Raw genomic sequence first — 21,286 nt, 5'->3', positions numbered from 1 at the left:
GATTTCACAGGCTGCAACTAAGACCTGGCTGAACCATATAAATAACTATTTTAAGAATAGCCAACAGGAAATATGGTCTTCATAAATGACTATTAGTGAGGCATGGTGTATGCATTGTTCTGGGGAAATGTGAGTTTTCTCTGTAAGAAAACTCAGGAATGTGGTGACTTCCTGTCCCCCTATTCACTGGGCCCTTCAACAGTACCCATTTTATGTTCTTAGGTGGAAATCTTGGTTTAACCATGTGTTTGACAGAGCACAAAATATACTTATGAACAGAGTGCTTACTGGATTTTTCCTATGACCATAGTACAGCTCAAAAGAACTTTGCTCAGAATTCAGCTGAGTTTCCTTTCCTTTCTTTCTCTCCTTTTTTCCCCCTATAACCATTGTTGGGGTGTCAAATGGGCATCTCTCTCATCTCCCAGATTGATGGCATCGTCTAGGACTTCCCACATAGACAAGATAAACGAAAGGCTTCCATGGACAGGTATGTAACTGTGGAGACAGCAGTGCTGCAAAAGAGGCCTCCTGATCAGAAAGAATGTCTGTCCCACAGTCAACTCTCTGACTCTGCAGTCACCTTTGACATGACTTACTGAATAGGAGTTTGTTTTCCAATTTCCATGGTTCAGACATAGGCCATGCAAAGTAAATACTAGTAAATGAGCAGCAGTAGGTTCAAAGGAACTTAAGACTAGAAGCCCTCCTCCTTTGGAAGATGGTTTGGGGAACATTCACATATGAATCAATCTGTTTGCAGTCTTTGAAGTGACTTTGATTAAAAGTTGTGGCCCCAGTAGTAGTGAAATGGGTGGGGCCATCAAAGGAACTGGCAGTTTCCAGATGGATCCTGAGGCTCACACCACATCCAGAGAACGCCCAGGTAATGGCCCTGTACACAGAATGTTTTCAGCTTCAGAAAAATAAACCAGGAACTCACTACTCTTGGAGATTTGCTTGGGAGTGGGTTTTGTTTGAAGGAAAGAAAATATGCCATAAGATTTCAAGTTCCTACTGATCAGTGTTGAATTAAATTAATACCTAGTCCATTAAAATTTTTTCAGTGCTCTTTAATGTACAGAAAGTGATAACTTTCTTTGAAAAAGCAAGCAGTTTGTATATTTCCAATAGATACCATCTATGTTTATTAATTAAACCACAAATAATAATTAATACCCAAAATTTTAAGGACCACATAAAATCAAATACAATCCATTACACTCTCCCTGATTTTATTAGAAGTGTCAGTTAATGAATATCTATACTTTGTAAACTTATTAGAACAGAATTCAACAACTTTTTGAATTCTGAATGAGAAGGAAAACAATTTATTGAAAAACTAAAATATCTACCCACTCCACTTAAATAGAAGAATCTTGAAAATAATTGAAGAACCCGTTCCTTTGTTTTTGGTCTTTGAATTCAAGTCACTCTGAAATTTGTGTCTGAATAGTTCATGTTTTCCACTTTAATATTTTCTTGACTTTAAAATACTCTTAACTGCTTAATGCTACAAATTGCAGAATTACCTTTTAATTCTTGAAAAAATTAATTCGTTTTTATTATTACCTTTTAATTCTCAAACATTAATTGATTTTGGAGGCCAAACAAAAAGGAAAATTTGAGACCAGCAATACAGTTGGCATAGTGGCTTTGTGATCAGAGAGGAATTAATAATTAAGTCACTTGGGCCAGTTATTCCATCTTTTGGAACCTTAGTTTCATCATATGAAAAATGGGAACATAATATATCTTGCCGAGCTGTTATGAAGATTAGATATAAAAACTGAACCATAAACTCTGCAGTTATTTATTTAAAAATTATAATTACTCTTATTAAATTTCTTAGGCCTATTTTCTGATTTTCATCAGGTCTACAACCTGTTTCCTGTGATGGGTTCTGTCTTGGAATAGCATTACATCTTGTACACATGTTTCCAGTTTTCATGGGATTTGAATCATAACTATATGCATACACAATTAATTTTTAAACTAATGTCTCAGGGTTGATAATTTATACTATTAATAATAACTATGATGAATATCTTCTAGAATGATTTAAAACAGACATGAAAAGTATGACTACATCATTATTGGCTCAAAATGTAACGAGCACAAACACATTCTATTCTAATAAGAATATTTAAATTGTTACCCAACTTGATTCAGAAGGAGTAAGAAATCTCCAGCTAGTGTGGGAAAATCTCCAGCTAGTATAGTCTCTTTTTCTCTGTAGTGGAGATCTGAAATTCATTGTATTTTTCAGTCCTCCTCCTGAGGTACCATTTCTGGCAGACTCTGGTTCTTTTCATCTATGACCATATAAGAGCAAATGCTGCTGCCTCAACAAATTTTGTTTTCTTAAAGACTGAAAGATCTTTTATATTTTAAGAAAAAATATTGACTGATAGTTGTAGGAGTATTCAGAAGATGCTGAGGGCCCCAAAAGACTGTTACTCTGAGCACTCATTTAATTGCTGAGCAACACTTATTAATACCTATTCATATAGTCAGCCACTTACTATCCAAGTGCCAAAGCTTTGGTCCTCTGAGCCTACCCAGGTGGGACCTAGCAGAGTTGGTGGCTAAGGTCTCTCTGTGCAGGTTGTGTAAAGGAAATCTGGATCAAAAGTTTACTAGTTAGCTGTTTGTTTACACTGAATTTATGAAGGGTGGAGAAGCTTAGGAAACTTGAGACTTTTCATTGAATAATATGCCCAGTGAAGTGGTGATGAACCTCATATGCCAGGATGGCTGCTAGACTCCCTTCCCAGTTCACCAGTTTCCCCTCGTGAATTCCAACCAAAATGGAGTTGAATACACTTTGTGTCAAAGACCAGTTATCTCAGACCCTGCCCCCCCCCAAAATGTATTTCCTGTAAGAAATTAAGAATATCTTCGTAATTCATGAACACTTGCAGTAGACTTTTGAATCTTTGAACATAGGAATAATGCTCTTTTCTTCCCTCATGTCTCCATGTTTCTAATGTTAAAAAAAAAAAAAACCAAAACCTCTGATTTAAAAAAGTAAAATATTTTAAGTAACCATTAAAAGTTCAGAAGGACAGGATGAGACAATAAGGCAGAATAATCTTTTACACACTTTACTAATGATAGAAGAATTTCAGACAAATATACTCTAGATTTGATAGAGACCAGAGTTGGGGGAAGATTCATTTAGAGATAAAACCTAGTAAAGCAAAGATCAGAAGAACAGATCCACAGAGGTAATCAGTACTCAATAGGACAGGAGAAGAGAAAAAGTAAAGAGATTTTTTGCAGTGGATGGCCTGTTGTCATCTTCTAAAACCAGGAGAATGGGGCAAGGTCCTGTGTAAAGGAGGAAGAGAAGAGAGAGAGCCTTTGCTAGGTAGAGCTGCATCGCATCCATGTGTTTTACCTATTCCAGCCATTACCTATAAAAAAAGAAAAAGCTGTGCTTCGTTCACTTGTGTCCATCTGCTTCACTAGCTTAAAGAACATTTCCATTAGAGCTTTACTTGGCAATTACAGTTATCATTTGTAATTGGGAACTATTCATATTAGTGTAAACCTAATTATTGTTTGCTGCTAAATAACCCCGATGATCCCTAAGATTCTCGATAATTCTGGCTTTTTAAGATAATGCTTGAATTTGAAATGTTTAGCTTTGGCCTACAGTCTTCTAACACGCAGAACTGATCCCATTGGATCAGTTCTTTAGTTCAGATGTGGCTACATCTTAATTTGTATAATATCTTTTTATAGTTTACTAATTGATCTACATGATCTTTATTTTTACAGTGGGAGAAAGCTCATACACTGATTTTATAGATAGGTAAATTGAGGCACAAAATAAGTGGCAAAGGCAGAACTGAAGCCAGGCTTTCTGGCTCAAATTTGACATTCCTTGTGCCAACTAGTATATGAATTAAGTGTACCAGATACCTCCTTTCCATTAATCTACAAAAGATGTCATGGTGACTGTTCTTGGTATTGAGCAGGCAGAATTACATAACACTGTCCTAATGTCTTCCTGAAATTTATTCTAAAATCTACTCCAAGGGTAAGGAAGGCCACCATCCTTGAATGATGTGACACCACTGATTGACAAAGACTCGGCTCAGACCTCAGGAAGAGCGGGGGGGATAACAAGCCAAGTCACAATCCAAATTAGTGCAGCCGCTCCTGCAGCAGGATGAACACAATGTGGTCTTTGACCAACCTTTCAAAGCCCCATGTAGCCTGAGCTCTGATGGCACTTGTTAAAGAAGGGCAGGGCGGTGCCGAGCTGACAGCCTGGAACACTGACCCAAACACTGCAAACTGACGTGTAAATCACCCTCTGACTAGGGGTCTTTGAACTTGGCAAAGGAAATGTCATCTCCAGATTCTGCCCATCATGTGTTTATGCAGAAATGGCCCTCCAGGTGCCTCTCTCCATCTCTACAGGCTAGTGACATGGTGCTGGCAGAAATAACATTTTTGGAGTTTATTCCCAAGACTGGCTGTGATTTTTTTCAAACATTACTTTTATCTGAAATTCAAACATATTTTCCCTTTAAAATGCCATATATTTCTACATCCAGAAGATAGGAAGCAGAGAACAATATCCAGTCAATGCATCAAATATCATACCCCCTTGCCAAACTGAAATTCTTCTCTGCTGCCTCTAGCCTCTGGTCGCGGGGCTGTCTCTCTCTCTCCTCAAATCTTTGTTTAACCTTTCAGGACCACTCAGTTGGGCTCTTCCTCATGCAGGTGATTTGACCAAAATCTCATAGCATCCTGAAATGTTCAGTCTATCCATGAGTGGCCTGTCACTTCTCCTTTCACTGATCATTCCTAATAATTGAGAGAAATGAAATGAAAAGTCAGCCATTCCTGACAATAACTTAGCAATTCTTGAAAATATTGACAAGGAAGAAGTCATGATGTATGTTTACATACATGGTCAAAAGATACAAACTCCTAGGTGTAAAATAAAGAAATTATGGGGATGTAATATGCAGCATGGTGACTATAGTCAGTAATACTGTATTATACGTTTGAAAAGTGATAAAAGAATAGATTTTTAAAATTCTCATTAGGAGAAAAAATTTATAACTGGTGATAGATGTTAACTAAATTTTTTGTGAGCATTTTGCAATACATATAAATACTGAGGTTCATTATATTGTACATCTGAAACAAATACAATGTTATATGTCTGCTATACTAAAAACAACAACTACAACAAAAAAAGATGTGTGTCTAATATGAAGCTTTTTTGTCGTTTCTATTTTCATTCCTATTTACCTGGCCAATCAAGAGTTGTCCATATTAGTGACTCTTAAATGTGCCTATGAATGTCCGGGTACTTTTCATTCATTAGACCTGGGTTCTGAATTTCTAAGACATTGCTTGATGATACTGATGCTGTTGGTCCAAGGACAACAGTTTGTGTAGTATGGACCTGTATATTGCACATTAGCAGAACAAAGACTATGAGGGATTGTGTGTGGTAAAGATAATATAATTCAGATTCTTCTGATAATTTATAAATATCTAGGCAAGATGGCTTCCCAGGTGGTGTTAGTGGTAAAGAACCCGCCTGTCAGTGCAGGAGGCAAAGCAGATGTAGATTTGATCCCTGGGTAGGAAAGATCCCCTGGAGGAGGGCATGGTAACTCACTCTGGTGTTCTTGCCTGGGAAATCCCGTGGACAGAGGAGCCTGACGGGCTACAGTCTATAGGGTCACAAAGAATCAGACCTGTCTGAAGCAACTTAGCACACACACACTGGCGAGATAGGGTCCATACTACAGGAAATCCAATCATGTTTTAAGAATGCCTATTGATTTATAATCAATAAGTATCAAAATAAGTGAGAGCTAAATTTTCCAATTTTTTCCCCCTTAGTTTGCAAGATACAGACAATTCTCAGTTTGTAAACAAAATACTAGATGTCCTCTTTTTAAAGCTGATTTTTTAAGTAACAAATTTAGAATGGAATTATAAAAGCAGGAGCCACATTGAGACCTAAGTTGACAAAAAACTGATTACAGCTATGGGGCTTTCATCACATCCCGAAAGGTCGCCCCCAAGACCTCTTGGGTCAAATCAGCTTGCCCCAACCTCCAAGAGCGGAAGAGCTTTCCCCTCACAACAGTGAGTGTCATTTAGAATATTGAATATCTCTATCTGGTATTTCCAAAAAAAAAAAAGATGAATTCTCATTGGTACTGTGAAATACAAATGCTTTTTGTTAATTGAATCATCATACAGTATCTTTTTTAAAAAGTAATTTGATAATTTAATTAATTTATTTATATATTTATTTTGGCCATGCTGGGTCTTCATTGTGGTGCACTGGCTTTTCTAAGTTGTGGTGTGGAGGCTTTATTGCTCCAAGGCATGTGGGATCTTAGTTCCCCAACCAGGGCTGGATCCTGAATCCTGTCCCCTGCATTGGAAGGCAGATTCTTTTTTTTTTTTTATCTTTATTTATATTTATTTATTTATTTTTTCATTTATTTTTATTAGTTGGAGGCTAATTACTTCACAACATTGCAGTGGGTTTTGTCATACATTGACATGAATCAGCCATGGAGTTACATGTATTCCCCATCCCGATCCCCCCTCCCACCTCCCTCTCCACCCGATTCCTCTGGGTCTTCCCAGTGCACCAGGCCTGAGCACATGTCTCATGCATCCCACCTGGGCTGGTGATCTGTTTCACCATAGATAATATGCATGCTGTTCTCTCAAAACATCCCACCCTCGTGGAAGGCAGATTCTTTACCACTGGACCACTAGGGAAGTCCCTTCATATTGTTTCTTAATATTACATTCCGTTTTTGGTGATAGGAATTCAGATTGTTCAACAAATGTTTATACTTCATGACATTTAGCTAGGGGTTAAGCATATAGGTAAACAAGACAATAAAAATCTTAGCCATTGATATGTCAGTCGTTTGTCTTTTTTATCCTAGTATGTCTTTTTATAACTTTGTAACCATTCCCCCAAAACTTCTTTAGTTTTCAGTACAAAATTGAATCCTGAATCCTTATTCAAATTTTTAAAAATATTGGCAACTGAAACATTTATAAATGTTGTCACAATTGGAAAGATCATAAATCTTGCACCTATTTTTGATATGTGCTATATAAATGTACATGTATAAAGTATGGCTTCTGCCTGCACGCAGAATACTTTGCACTTCTAATTTTTGTGGATGATGTTGTATTGTAATAACTTCAGGTAAAGAATCCACCTGTGATGTACAGGAGACACGAGAGACATGGGAGACACAGGTTTAATCCCTGGGTTGGGAAGATCCTCTGGAGGAGGAAATGGCAACCCACTCCAGAATTCTTGCCTCAAGAATTTCATGGACAGAGGAGCCTGGGTCTCCCGCATTGCAGACAGGTTCTTTACTGTCTGAGCCACCAGGAAAGCCCAGAGGGAGCTCTCTAAAATGTCAGTGGTTCGTGTCATGCCTGGCTTCAGTGGATTCTCATGAACAATCAGGGTAGATCCAAAGCAGTATGCAAATTCCATGAAAAAATACATGTGGAAAATGTTGCATTCTGTCTACATCCTTTGATTCATAGTGCATTTTGATATATTAAAGCTTCTGAGAAGACCTGCAGTTAAACAGACCTCTCTTGTTTCATTTAATTCAGAATGTCTCAGATTTATTTAACTATGAAATTCTTCTCTTCCTAGGAATTCCTATAAAACTCCTTCAAGCCAGCATTCTCTCGGACACAGTTTGGGAAGTTCACTTGGTGATCTTAAGGCAAAGCTCTGACCTTTGTCTTTCTGAGGGCCCTTAATCTGAATCTCCTCTGAGTGGCTGCATTCAGCTGCTGTACTTGGTTAAACACAGCTGATTCAATAACACTTTGGAGCTATATTCTAAAGTTTAGACTTTTAAAATCATTGTACACAATTCAGTGCTTTGACATTTAAATGAAGTAAGATTCAGAGAGGGAGATACTTATTCAAGGTCACATGGATAATACACTGGACATCAAATTGCACAAAAATAGCTTAGTACAGAAAATAAAACAATGGCATTTGGGGGGAGCAGGTGAGAACAATGTATATGACAAGAAAATAAATGGGAAAAAGAAAGCAAAAATCAAACAATGATCATCTAAAAGTTATTCTTTAAAATAGACACATACTATAAGCTACACCTGTAATCCATGTAATGTAATCATAATTTTTCCAGTAGCCAGAAGAGTAAAAAGAAATAGATGACATTAATTTGAGTGATTTATTATATTTAACTCTACATGTCCAAATTTTCATCATTTCAACATGTAACGATATTAAAGACAATGTAATATTATACATTTGTTTTGAATGAGGTCATCAATCATATCTGATGTGAATTAATGCACCATAGTATTGCTATATCTCAGTTCAAACTGGTCACATTTCAAGTGTTCAGTAGCCACATATACCTGTGGCTATTGTGTTAGCACAGAGACAGAACCTTTCCATCATTTCAGAAATTTCTATTGGATCACACTGATCTAAAGTGATGGTTCTCAACTGAGGGTGATTTTGCTACCCAAGAAATATCTGGCACCATCTGGAGATAATTTTTAATTATCACAATGAGGGGGGAATTGTGACATCTAGTAGGTAGAGGCCAGGAATATTGCTGAACATTTTACCATGTACAAAAATTTATCAGGTCCAAAATATCAAAAGTGCTGAGATGAGAAACCCTAGTCTAGAGAATTGGTGAACTAATGAAAAATTGTAATCTATTCTGTACAAAGAATATAATTTCTAGATAATTTATAGTAATTGTAATCTCTTCTCTCATTTATTCATTTAACAAATATTAACAGTTTCAAATAGCAACAGATACTGTGTTAGGACTTTAGACATACAGACTCATCAGACTTCATAAAATATGTCAATGAATAAGCAATAAGTGCTATACTATGTAAGATGCAGAGATGGGGCAAAGGAAGAAGTAATCAATATTGCTTAGGTTTCTCTCCACTACACAGGTAACATAAGGTCTATATATAGATGAATGAAAGGGAAAATAAAAGAAGGGAAAGAAAAAATGAAATCAAGTAAAAACTAGAGAAATCCGAAGGAAAAAGATTTTTAAGAAAAATAAAGATAAATAACACAGTAAGTTGAGAGACTGGGAAGGAAATGAGAAGGTCAAGTAGAGTGAAATGGAACCTAAGTTATATGTGCAGAACAATAGGAGAAAGGCCAGTGACGTTAACCACAACTGTCCAGATCTGTTTGCTCAGGGTCTTCCCTACTCCATTTGCCACAGTCCTCCCTAAAGGATCCTATCTACACCCATCTCCAACGAGTTTTCATTTTTTTCCTTTTGAGAGTATAAAGAGCTTATTTTCTGGAAGGATGTCAACTTTCTGTATACTTGGAGTGGAAGGCAGGCCAGTTGGAGATAGAATGGGGTCAGTGTTTGGACAGCAATCTGTCACGAAGCAAAGGCTGTCATAGACAGCCTTGGAGACACAGACAAAGACGCATGACCATTGTTTTCCAGTGAGAGCCTTTAAAGCGCCTTGGGGTCGCCATCCTGCATGGGGCCCCAAGTTTCCGTGTCGGACCAACTGCCAGGAGCTGCGCATCGCGCTGACCTCTCCCAACCCAGTGTGAATAACTTCCGCGAGGTAGCCCCCGTGAAGGCAGGGGCTGCAAGCCAGTGAAGAAAGAGAGGAGATTTATAGCTCTAGGATATCTCTGCCTTTTGAAAATAAAATGGCACATTAGGGCAAAAGGGGAGTTTGGCTGAAAGGGGGGGGTGCCTATCTCTAGACATGACCAGTTCAATGTTTATTACCCAGTGCAAAAGCTTGGGTCAGTCCAGGCAAGTCCGTGGACTAAAGAAAGGGTTGGTGTGTTTAGTAACAAATAAACAGAGGCTTCTCAAGACCTCTTTGATCCATTTTTCAAAAGCCTTATCCCAAATGATTTTCTTGCCCAGAAGCGGTGTTTTTGCCTGGGAGCCTTGGAGGCACAATACTTCTTGCCAGGATCTAGAAACAGGCTAGGTTCTCCTCTAAAATATCTTGGGACTACCATCAGTATGCCATTAAAAATCTCCTTGAAATAAAAAGAGAACTAGGTGCTGTGTCTTTTGTGGTCGTTTGATTTTTCTAACCTTTAAGAAATTGTTTGTCCTCTTAAAAACCCTGATGGCTCTCTTAAATCCCTATGACTCTTTTAGCCCCTGAAAAAGATCAATTCTTTTAAAAAATAAGATAATGGCCGTATTCCTGATGTTGTTCCTACAAGGATAGAGAGTCACTTAAACCCCCAAGTCATCCCTGCTTTTTGATGGCAAACAGGAAAGTGAGGAGATTCACCATCAGAAAATTTCACATTCTTGGAGGACGGGTGTCTTTCTTCAAGTTTTGAGGGGAAAAGAGGAGTTCTGGGCAGAAACACTGAGGCTCAATTTCAGAGTTCCACCGTGGACATGTCTGAGGCTGTACCGCGGAAATCTATACCATGAAAACACGGACAAGGGAGATTTGCACAGCTTTTAACTTAGGTCAAAAAACGTGTAATTTGTTAAGTAAGAGGGCGCTAACACGTGCCACGTCACGCTGGATTTTCTTGAAAAATAAAAAAAAATCACAAAGTTAAACTTTCAGTCAACCTGAAAATATTAGCTTTTTATGGGGGCAGGGCGGAACGAATGGAACAGCAGCGCTTTTTCTTTTTTCTTTTTTTTTGATTGCTCATTTTCTGAGTCTTCTCAGAGAAGGAATGAATGATGGGGGAGCGAAGCAGGCAGAAAACAGGGTTAGGGGGAAATATTTAGGAAAGTATTAAAGATACAGCCCAAGTAGAAAAGGTAGGTGTCTACAACTAATGATCAAAATATATGGCAGGGCACAATGATACATGTTGTTTTCTTAAGTTTGAAATCTTTTAGTTGAAGGAAGAAAATGCAACTCCGTCTATAGAATGTTATGTTATAGAACATTCTATGGAATGTTATGGACAACCCAGCTAAAAGCAATGCTTGACTATTTCTAACTTTGAAGTGGCAAATACTTTTCAAGAAGTATAAATCACGTGGGTTTAGAAAGAAGAGATAATAATTATAGAAACATTTCTTTGTAAACAATAAATTTTTTTTTTAGAAAAAAGAGAAAAGCTTGTCCACAAGCATGATAAGATCAAAGATCAGAATTCATGGGTATATAAAACACTATGAGAGATTTCAGAATGAGGTTCACATCTGAATCTAGATACTGATATCTATTAACTACTTTTCATGAAAATTTTTCTTTCTCTTATTAAATAAAAACTACATGATAAAATTTGTAAATTTTCCTTATCAGATTTTTAATTATCTTCACTTCTTCCTTCATTGATTATGAGTGTTTTATGTTAATAAGAAAGCCCTGTCTCCTCTGTGTACTTCCCCTCTAACTTTTAGCCAACAATCATGTGCCTTTTAAAATCAATTTTAAATGAGGAGGTAAAGGGAGCTAAGGATACTGAATAAGATATCTTCTGAGTCCAGTGGATACTAGTTTAAATCTGAAACAGACTCTACTTCTCTATCATTAATTATCCTTCTATTACCATTTCAGATATTCTATCTGGTCTCTGAACAGAAAAGTTGATATCAAAAAATAGCAATTCTATTGATGTCCTTATGTTAGGATGTACCTGGTGAGGAAATGGTGGACCAATGAATAATCCTACGTTTTTGCTCTAGTGAAAATCCAGAAAGAGCTTACTGTACTTACACTCCCTGTCCTCCCTCTCCTGGTACTGGCAGGAATATGGAGAGAGCTCTGACCCCCAGCGTCCACACAAAGAGTGTTGGACAATGAAGAAGGTCGACTCTTTATACACAGACCTGCTTTTGTGCTCCGTTTGGGGCTTGATCCTTGCAGCCCGAAAGCTCGGTAGATGCCAGGGAGATAGATGTGGTGTGTTTGCCTCATCCAGAGCAGCAGCTGAGCCACTTTCACACAGGCAGGCAGGTACAGCGGAGCCTGGTAACAGATGAGAACCCCTGGGGAGCCCTTGACTATGGAGAATGAACAATGAAAAGAAACCATATTGGACACAGATACAAAAGGAGTCCCCCGCTCCTTTTCTCTCCTCCCCGTTCCCTTTCTCCCTTTCCTTAGGAAACATCCATGAATGTGGAAAGCTGTCTTTCCCCTGGAAGCATTTGAGTGCCTCGGGGCTCCAGATGCTATTCTATGCAAATAGTTTCCACCCTCTCCAGCTTGGGGAAATGCTCTTTTTAACCCATCTGCATATCCATTTTCTGTCTTTTCTGGAAGGGAGAGGCAAAGGGAGAGATGAAAATCCTTCCCAGACAACTGTTTCCACTGCTTCACTGGTCTTGAGTGGGAATGTCACCCAGCAGAAATGTAGTTGGGTTGTGGTGGCAGTCCACTTCAGGGTACCAAGGCTAGCATCTTGAGTGACGGGAAGGGAGAAGTTAGGGAGCAAGCCCCAGGAGGGAGGAGGTCAGTAAATTACCCATGGAAAACTTAAAAAATACCAAGTGTTTTCCTCAAACTTGAAAGTAGGGGGTAAAGGTATTTGAAAAGACTTGGCACCAAAATTAGGTAAGTACTTTTTTTTGGCAGCACCTCGAGACATGGAGGATCTTAGTTCCCTAATCAGGGATGCGACTTGTGCCCCCGCAGTGAAGGCATGGAATATTAACCCCTGGACTACCAGACAAGTCCCTGGAAGTACTTTCAATGTAATATAATTAAGTTTTATATTTCACTGTTAAAGATGATCAGTCTCCAGGGCTTCCCTGGTGGTCCAGTGGTTGGGACAAACTGGTTGGGACTTCGCCTTCCAACACAGGGAGTACTGGTTCTATCCCTGATCAGGGAGCCTCGTGGCCAAAAAGCCAAAACATACAACAGAAACAATATTGTAATAAATAAGAGTTTAAAAATGGTCCATATTAAAAAAAAATAAACCTTAAAGAAAAAAAGATGACCAACCTCTACTTTCCATATTTTCTCTCAAAGTATGACAATATGATTTTCTGTTGTTGTTTTTTGTTTTACATTACCTCTTTAAGAGATAAAACCAATTTCATTATTTTATTTGTATGATTTTGCAATTTTTCCTAAGTACAAAGGATGCCAACCCATTACCAAGAATTTGAGGCAATAGACTATAATTGTGAGGTAAACCACAGTAAGTCAAAGAAGATTCCAGTAGTTTCAGAGTTTGGCGTTTCAATGTTCCTCACTCCTTCAACCTATACTGATGTAGAATTAAACTCAGAACTAAAGCTCAGATAATGTTCAAACAAACTTGATATATGCCAGAATGTTTTGCATATTTATCTCTTCATTAAATGTCAATCTGACTAATATCCTGATGAAATGAGACTCATTTATATTTTAAAATATACTTTAGGATAATTACACTGAGGTTTGAAAATTCTGGCCACTTTGTTGGTCGCCAGTCCATGCTGATGTTACTTAAAATGAGTAAATAACTCTCCATCAAGAAATAAATCCATCTTTTATCCAAGAATCCCATCCCAGGGCATATATTCAGACAAAAACTATAATTTGATAGGATGCATGCACCCCAGTGTTCACTGTAGCACTGTTTTCAATAGTCAGGTCATGGAAACAGCTAAATGTCCATCAATAGAGGAATGGATGAAGACAATTTGGTGCATGCATACAATAGGATATTACTCAGCCATAAAAAAGAAGAAATAATGCCATATGCAGCAATGTGGATGGAGCTAGAGGGTGTCACACTGAGTGAAGTACGTCAGATGGAGAAAGACAAATATCATATGATATGAAATATGTGAAACCAAAAGAAATGATATCTATTTATAAATCAGCATTGAGTCACAGATGCAGAAAATAAACTTGTGGTTACCAGGGAGTAAAGGGAATAGGGAAGAGGGAAGAATAAATTGGGAGTTGGGATTGACATATACCCACTACTATAGAGATAACTCATAAGAACCTACTGAATAGCACAGGGAACTTTTTAATACTTTGCATTGAACTATATGGGAATAGAAAATCTTAAAAAAGAGTAGGACATGTATGTTCAGTCGAGCTGAGTCGTGTTGGATTCTTTGCAACCCCATGAACTGCAGCACGCCAGGCTTCTCTGTTCATCACTATCTCCCTGAATTTGCTCAACTGTACAACAGCAACAATATGTGTGTATACAATGGATACATTTTTCTGTACAGTGGAAAGTGAAAAAGTGAAAGTGAAGTTGCTCAGTCGTGTCCGACTCTCTGCGACTCCATGGACTGTAGCCTACCAGGCTCCTCCATCCATGGGATTTTCCAGGCAAGAATACTGGAGTGGGTTGCCATTTCCTTCTCCAAGAGATTGATTCTGGGTCTCCTGCATTGTAGGCAGATGCTTTACCGTCTGAGCCTCCAGGGAGGTCCAGTGGATATAACATTGTAAATCAAATATAATCCAATAAAATATTTGTTTTAAAAAAGAAATAATCTTTTAAAGGGGATCGGTGGAGATCAAACCAGTCAATCCTAAAGGAAATCAACCCTGAATATTCACTGGAAGGACTTATGCTGAAGGTGAAGCTCTAATACTTTGGCCACCTGATGTGAAGAGTGACTCTTTGGAAAAGACCTCGATGCTTAGAAAGATTGAGGGCAAGAGGAGAAGGGGGCGACAGAGGGTAAGATGGTTGGATGGCATCACCAAGTTATTGGATATGAGTTTGAGCAAACTCCAGGAGATAGTCGAGGACAGGGAAGCCTGGTGTGCTGCAGTTGATGGTGTTGAAGAGTCAGATTTGACTTAGCAACTGAACAACAGTGCTTTTTTTTTTTTTTTTACCATATTTATCTTCAAGGACACACACATACTCACCCAGCCTGTGTCTTGAAAAGAATATTCTAATGGAGAATTTGTGACATGTAGCAACCCCTTGTGCTAAAGTTAGTGAAAGTGAAACTCGCTCAGTCGTGTCCGATTCTTTGCAACCCCATGGACTATACAGTCCTTGGAATTCTCTAAGCCAGAATACTGGAGTGGGTAGCCTTTCCATTACCCAGGGGATCTTCCCAACCCAGGGATCAAACCCAGGTCTCCTGCTTTACAGGAGGATTCTTTACCAGCTGAGCCACAAGGGAAGCCCAAGAATACTGCAGTGGCTAGCCTATCCCTTCTCCAGCGGATCTTCCCGACCGAGGAATGGAACCAGAGTCTCCTGCATTGCAGGTGGATTCTTTACCAAGTGAGTTATCAGCGAAGCCAAATTCAGGTCCTGGATCAAATAAAATAATAATACACTAAAGATGCAAAGTATTGAAAGCATGTACTCCCTCTTGCAAACTCTAGGAGACAGTTAAGGACAGGGAAGCCTGGCATGCTGCAGTCCATGGTATCGCAAAGACTCAGACAAGACTGAGTGACTGAACAACAACAATTTGCACTCATGGCAGACATTAATCAGTCACAACACTTACACCCTGCTGCAGCCTCAGAATCCTTCTCAACAATGCTCCAGGTACGTGCTAAGTCACTTCTGTTGTGTCCAATTGTTTGCGACCCTATGGACTGTGGCCTGCTGGGTTCCTCCATGGGATTCTCCAGGCAAGAATAGTGGAATGGGTTGCCTTGCCCTCCTCCAGGGGATCTTCCAACGCAGGTGGGATCTTTACCACCAGTGCCATATGGGGCTTCCCTAATACTCCAAGGGATCAGTACTATTGATCAAGCTGCATATAGGGTAAGATGTGCCACTCTTGGACTAGTCCCTTTCTCTATTTGTGCCTCGGTTTCTCTATTAGGGAAATGATCCAAAAATTTTAGTACTGTATGATATAGGATTGAGAATTTCTGGAATTAATTATCAACAGACATCATCTCAGTTAGGGGAGGATTACCTCTATTTAAAAATGAGAAATTATATTGTGCATAATATTTGAAAATTCCTTCATTTTTAGTAAGAAATCCATTAATTTAAAACTATAAATAAATGAATAGCTTTTTAAAAATAATTGTGCTATCTGTTGTAGAGGAAAATCTAGCTATATCTGTCTATCTATCTATCTAGATTTAATTAATAGCTGTCTTCTCCAAAAAGGTAGGTATCACTTTTTTGTTGTTGTTGTTGGTTGGTTGTTCACCACCTAAAACCCTGACATATTCTAGAGTCTTTCACTATGCATTAGAATCTCCCATGCAGGTTTTCAGAAACCCCCAAACCCAGGCTGAACCTGAAAGAATTCCATCACAAGGAGAGATACCCAGGCATCTGTGTGTTTTAAAGCTCTATTCCAATATCCAGCTAAGACTGACAAAACCCTATTATGAAAGGAGAAACACCAATGTAAATTGCCATGGCAAATCTACATTTTTTTCATGTTAAATAATTTTAACAGTACGTTACACAAAAACACTGTAAATAGGACTGTGAGTTATGAAAGGGGTTGGGGGGTGTGGTGACAGATATTTTGACCATGAAAAAGATGTTTTTATTTTGTGTGCCGCATTCGTGGACTGGCCTGTGAATGGACTGAGTTCAGAAATGAAACACTCCCCTTTTCAATGAGCCTTGCAGTTTGCCAGTGACGAGTACAAAAGCTGAGGAAAGGTTTTGTGCCCATTCAATAATCAGAGCTAAGCAGGTGGGATCATCTCTCTCAAAAGTGTGACAAGAGGTATTTAAAAACAAGAGGAAGATTGAAAGCTTGATGCCTCCTAGACATTCACTAAAAGTGAGCTGTTGAATCAAAGTAAATACAACCACCTGCATATAATATATGTATTTAGAGAAAGGATTTATGCAAAGCATCTTGTTGTCCTTTGGTGTAGATAGATACCCCCTGGGTCTCCAAAGCCAGAAATTGGTGACCTTTGGGTGGGCCGTGCAGGAAGTGATGGTTGAGGGTGGAGGACAGAGATTTGGGGTCAGAAGAGTGATTTGAGACACTGCTGTGTCACTGACCCTTTTGGTAAGCGTGTGCAAGTTACCTGTCCTCTGGGCCTCGGTCTTCTCAGTTTTGTTACGAATGATACTTACCTGGAAGCAATGTTGTAAGGTCAGCTGTAAAGCCCCGTGTAAATGATGCTAGTTGTCATCGCTTTGTGCCTTAGAGCAATCATCACTCCGCTCCAATGTTCCTTTCATGCAATGAAGGTGAGACTCACCTGCCTTACCAGAACACTCCACAGATGGCTAAATAATATCATTATGCAGCTTTTGTAAAAAGAAAAAAAAAACCAGTTCAGTTCAGTTTAGTTCAGTTGCTCAGTCGTGTCCAACTCTTTGCGACCCCATGAATCGCAGCACGCCAGGCCGAAACACTACATTCTGTCAAATTGTTTAATAAAGATCATTTGTGATTGGATCAAAATTATAAACTAAGCACAAGCTCCAGCCTCCTTTCCTTTCTGAAACTCTAAAAATAATAGATTTTTAAAAAACTAATAAAGTCTCAGAAGGTATTATCTAAATAATGAAAAATGGGAAACATTTTATGATTAAATGTATGATGTATTTACACTGTGGAAAACTATGTAATTAGTAAAATATTTCTGGGACTGCTTCAATGATATAAAAAGTGCTTTTTATAAAATGTGAAGTGGAAAAAACAGGATAAAAAGCTATGCAATAAAGTCCCTATGAAGTAAAAACAAATAATTGGAAAAGCACAGAAAAACAGCCAGAGAGGAATATACTAAATCTTAGTTATTTTTAAAAATCTCTAGGTTTTTCTTTTTAATACTTAATTGCATTAAAAAAATCTCCACCCCCCCTCAGGTATATGTTAGGTTTACATTAAAATTCAGTGGATATAGGCAAATAGGTCCTGGGCCAAGGCCTGTCTGATTTATGTTTTAAAAAACTCAAAAATTTCTTATTTACACGTAAAGTTAAATGACTGAGATTGTTAAAAAAATACTGACTTTTCTCTCTGGGACAGACATTTGCTTGTTATCCCAAAGATTCATGTCATGTTACCACAAAGTTAATCTAGACAGAAGATATGTCCCTTCTGACCTGATGGGGTTTCAGGCACTTTGGAGCCTGGTGATCAATTTTTAATGACATGGAGGAAATGCTCAGAAAATTACATGTTTTGTGACTGTCAATCGAGTGAGTAAATGAGTAAATGGGAAGAGCCTACTCACTGGAAAAGACCTGATGCTGGAAAAGACTGAGGGCAGGAGAAGAAGGGGACAACGGAGGATGAGATGGTTGGATGGCATCACTGACTCCGTGGACATGAGTTTGAGCAAACTCTGGAATATATAGTGAAGGACAGGGAAGCCTGGCATGCTGCAGTCCGTGAGGTTGAAAAGAATGGGACACGACCTTAACAACTGAACAACAACAAAAATTACTCCATGCAAACACTAGAAATAAATAAAAATTATATTATCTTTTGAAGAAAAATAGAACCTGGCTCATGTCATCAAAGGCCATCCCACCCGAGACTCTATTTCCTGTTTACTCATTTACTCAATTGATTGACAGTCACAAAACATGTGATTTTCTGGGAATTTCCTCTATGTCTTTAAAAACCAACCACCAGGCTCCAAAATGCCTGAAACCCCATCGGGTCAGATGGAACCTGTCTTCTGACTAGATTAACTTGGTGGAAACATGACATGAACTTTTGGGATAACAGGCAAATGTCTGTCCCAAACAGAAAAGTTTTAATATTTTTACCAATCCTAGTAATTTAACTTTATGTGTAAGTAGAATTTTCTGAATGTTTTCATTTTAACATAAATCCAACAGACCTTGGCCAGGGACCTATTTGCCTATATTCAGCTCCATTGAAGTGTTTTCCTACTTCCCTCAGATCCTATTATCCCAGGACCCACTATTCTGTTTTTAGAGCAGTACAAGAGAGAACCGGCATAGTAAGCCTGGAGGACAGGGAAGCCTGGAGTGCTGCAGTCCATGGGGTCACAAGAGTAGGACATGACTTAGCCACTTAACAACAACAACAAACCTGGGGGAGAAGTTATTTTCCAAGATGGGTCATTTCTTTCCTGCACAAACTATCCAGAATGCATGACTTCTGAAAGGCAACATTTTGACTCAGAAAGCTTTCCTAGGATGTCCTTTTGAAATGGGTCCTCAACGTCCTCTTCCCATTTGGGGTTCCTGCTGATGCTTCTTCTGTAGCTGCATCCAGTTATCCAAACCCTGTATCTTCCCCTCTCAACATACCTAATAGTCAAATCCAGAAGGTGAATCAGATCCTCCTGTTATCCTCAAGAACCAGCTTGTCTAACCCCCCTATCCCATCTTGGAGTGAATTTGCCTAGCACTTCTATAACCTAAGGGCCAGCCCCTTCTATAATGTTTATAAGTTTCTCCCAGAATAATTTCTTTACAACGAGCCCCTTGTCAATTCTGATTACAAATTTAGTCTATACTAATATGACCAGCATTTCAACAAGAATGGCTAAAAAGATGATGAGCATGACAGCCTGTCCTTGTTACAGCCCAGTTGATAACCCAGATCTAGCAGCTGCATAGAAGATAAGGAAGTTCTGTTTTCTTTAATAATCTTATCTTTAGCTTTATCTTACTTTCCTACATCTATTTTCCCTTTACCTTGATTTACATATCCATGTATTTTTTATATATTTTGTAATTATTTATAAGATATTTCAAATCTTTTGGGGGAGAAGGAAGTATATGAACATTTATTTATTGACATAAAAGTTTTACCCACATCACTGGACAGAAGCCAGAGCTTCATGGTACCTTTTGCGATCATTGGCCTCAATCCAATGAATAGGGCTATTGTACACTTGCAGAAAGAAAATAGATTGTTGTTTCAGAGAGAAATGGCTTTGGATGCTGTCTCCTTGATGTGTAATTGGAAGTAATTGTTCTCTTTGGGGATGAGTTAATAGACACAATATAAAGCTGGGATAAAATAATACATCTATTATTTTTGAGTTAGGAACTTATTGATATCCTCAGAATTTCCTTGGTCTCCCCATCTTCCCCACTCCCAGAACTGAGGGTGTACTATTCTTACTTCTCTTGGGGTAACATCATGGAAAAATGGAAAGAGAAAGTAAAAAACCAGCTCTCAGCTTTTCAGTTTCAAAATGAACTTTCATAACTCGTGGCAGATGTAAAAGTAGGAGAGGGATGCCATAATGAGCCAGGGTCTAATATATTTGCTGTGAATAATGTGAATGATGTGATCATGAATCTTCTTTTACCAGAAGAGAGGAAGACCCTAAAGATTGGAAGGAAAGAGAAGCAAAGTAGGAAAGTAAGACTGAGGTCATGGTGAGCATCCTTAATATGAAACTGTGCACTCTGCTAGACAAACCAAGAACCATGGTGAGGGCATGATCTGTTTTCTGAGATCTGAAAGCCCACAGTGGTGTACCAGCAGGGTCCTTCCACGTGATCTTTGTATTGGAGCAGGTGTCTAGGCAGGTGACAAAGCCTGAGGTAGCCCTCCTATTGTTGTTCAGCTGCTAAGTGGTGTTCGACTCTTGGCAATCCCATGGACTGCAGTATGCCAGGATTTCCTGTCCTTCACTATCTCCTGAATTTTGTTTAAACCCATGTACACTGAATTGGTGATGCCATCCAACCATCTCATCCTCTGTTGCTGCCTTCTCCTCCTGTCTTCAATCCTTCTCAGCATCAGGGTCTTTTCCAATGAGTCAGTGCTTTGCAGGACAAAGTATCAGAGCTTCAGCTTCAGCATCATGCCTTCCAGCGAATATTCAGGGTTGATTTCCTTTAGGATTGACTGGTTTGATCTCCTTGCTGTCTATGGGACTCTCAAGAGTCTCCTCCAGCACCACAGTTCAAAAAGTATTAATTCTTTGGCACTTAGCCTTCTTTCTGGTCCAACTCTCACATCTGTGCATAACTACTGGAGAAACCATAGCTTTGACTATACTGACCTTTGTCAGCAAAATAATGTCTTTGCTTTTTAATATGCTGTCTAGCATCTAAAAAATTCCTCCACTCCCTTGAGAAAAGTTCTAAGTGGCCAACAAGGGATGGTGGACCTGGAGAGGTCTTGCAGCCAAGTTTAGGGAGGCCCAGGTGGACCTTTTCTTCTTGTTATGTACCCTCTACTCTGACACTCTTGTTAATTCATCATTATATAACCATGATCACAGGAGAGGAAAGGGAGGGACAAGACAGATCTCTGATGCCAGGAACCTGTAGGCTTCTGTGTCATTCTCTGTTGATCTGTGACTTGTTTCAAGCTGGGGTTGTAAGTATATTCTTTTCACTATTCCCATGCACTCTTGGCTCCTGATTGGGAAAAAAAATCTCTTT

The sequence above is a fragment of the Odocoileus virginianus genome, chromosome 34, assembly GCF_023699985.2.
Source record: "Odocoileus virginianus isolate 20LAN1187 ecotype Illinois chromosome 34, Ovbor_1.2, whole genome shotgun sequence".
In the NCBI taxonomy this organism is placed as follows: domain Eukaryota; kingdom Metazoa; phylum Chordata; class Mammalia; order Artiodactyla; family Cervidae; genus Odocoileus; species Odocoileus virginianus.
Note: the sequence above shows the minus strand (reverse complement) of the source record.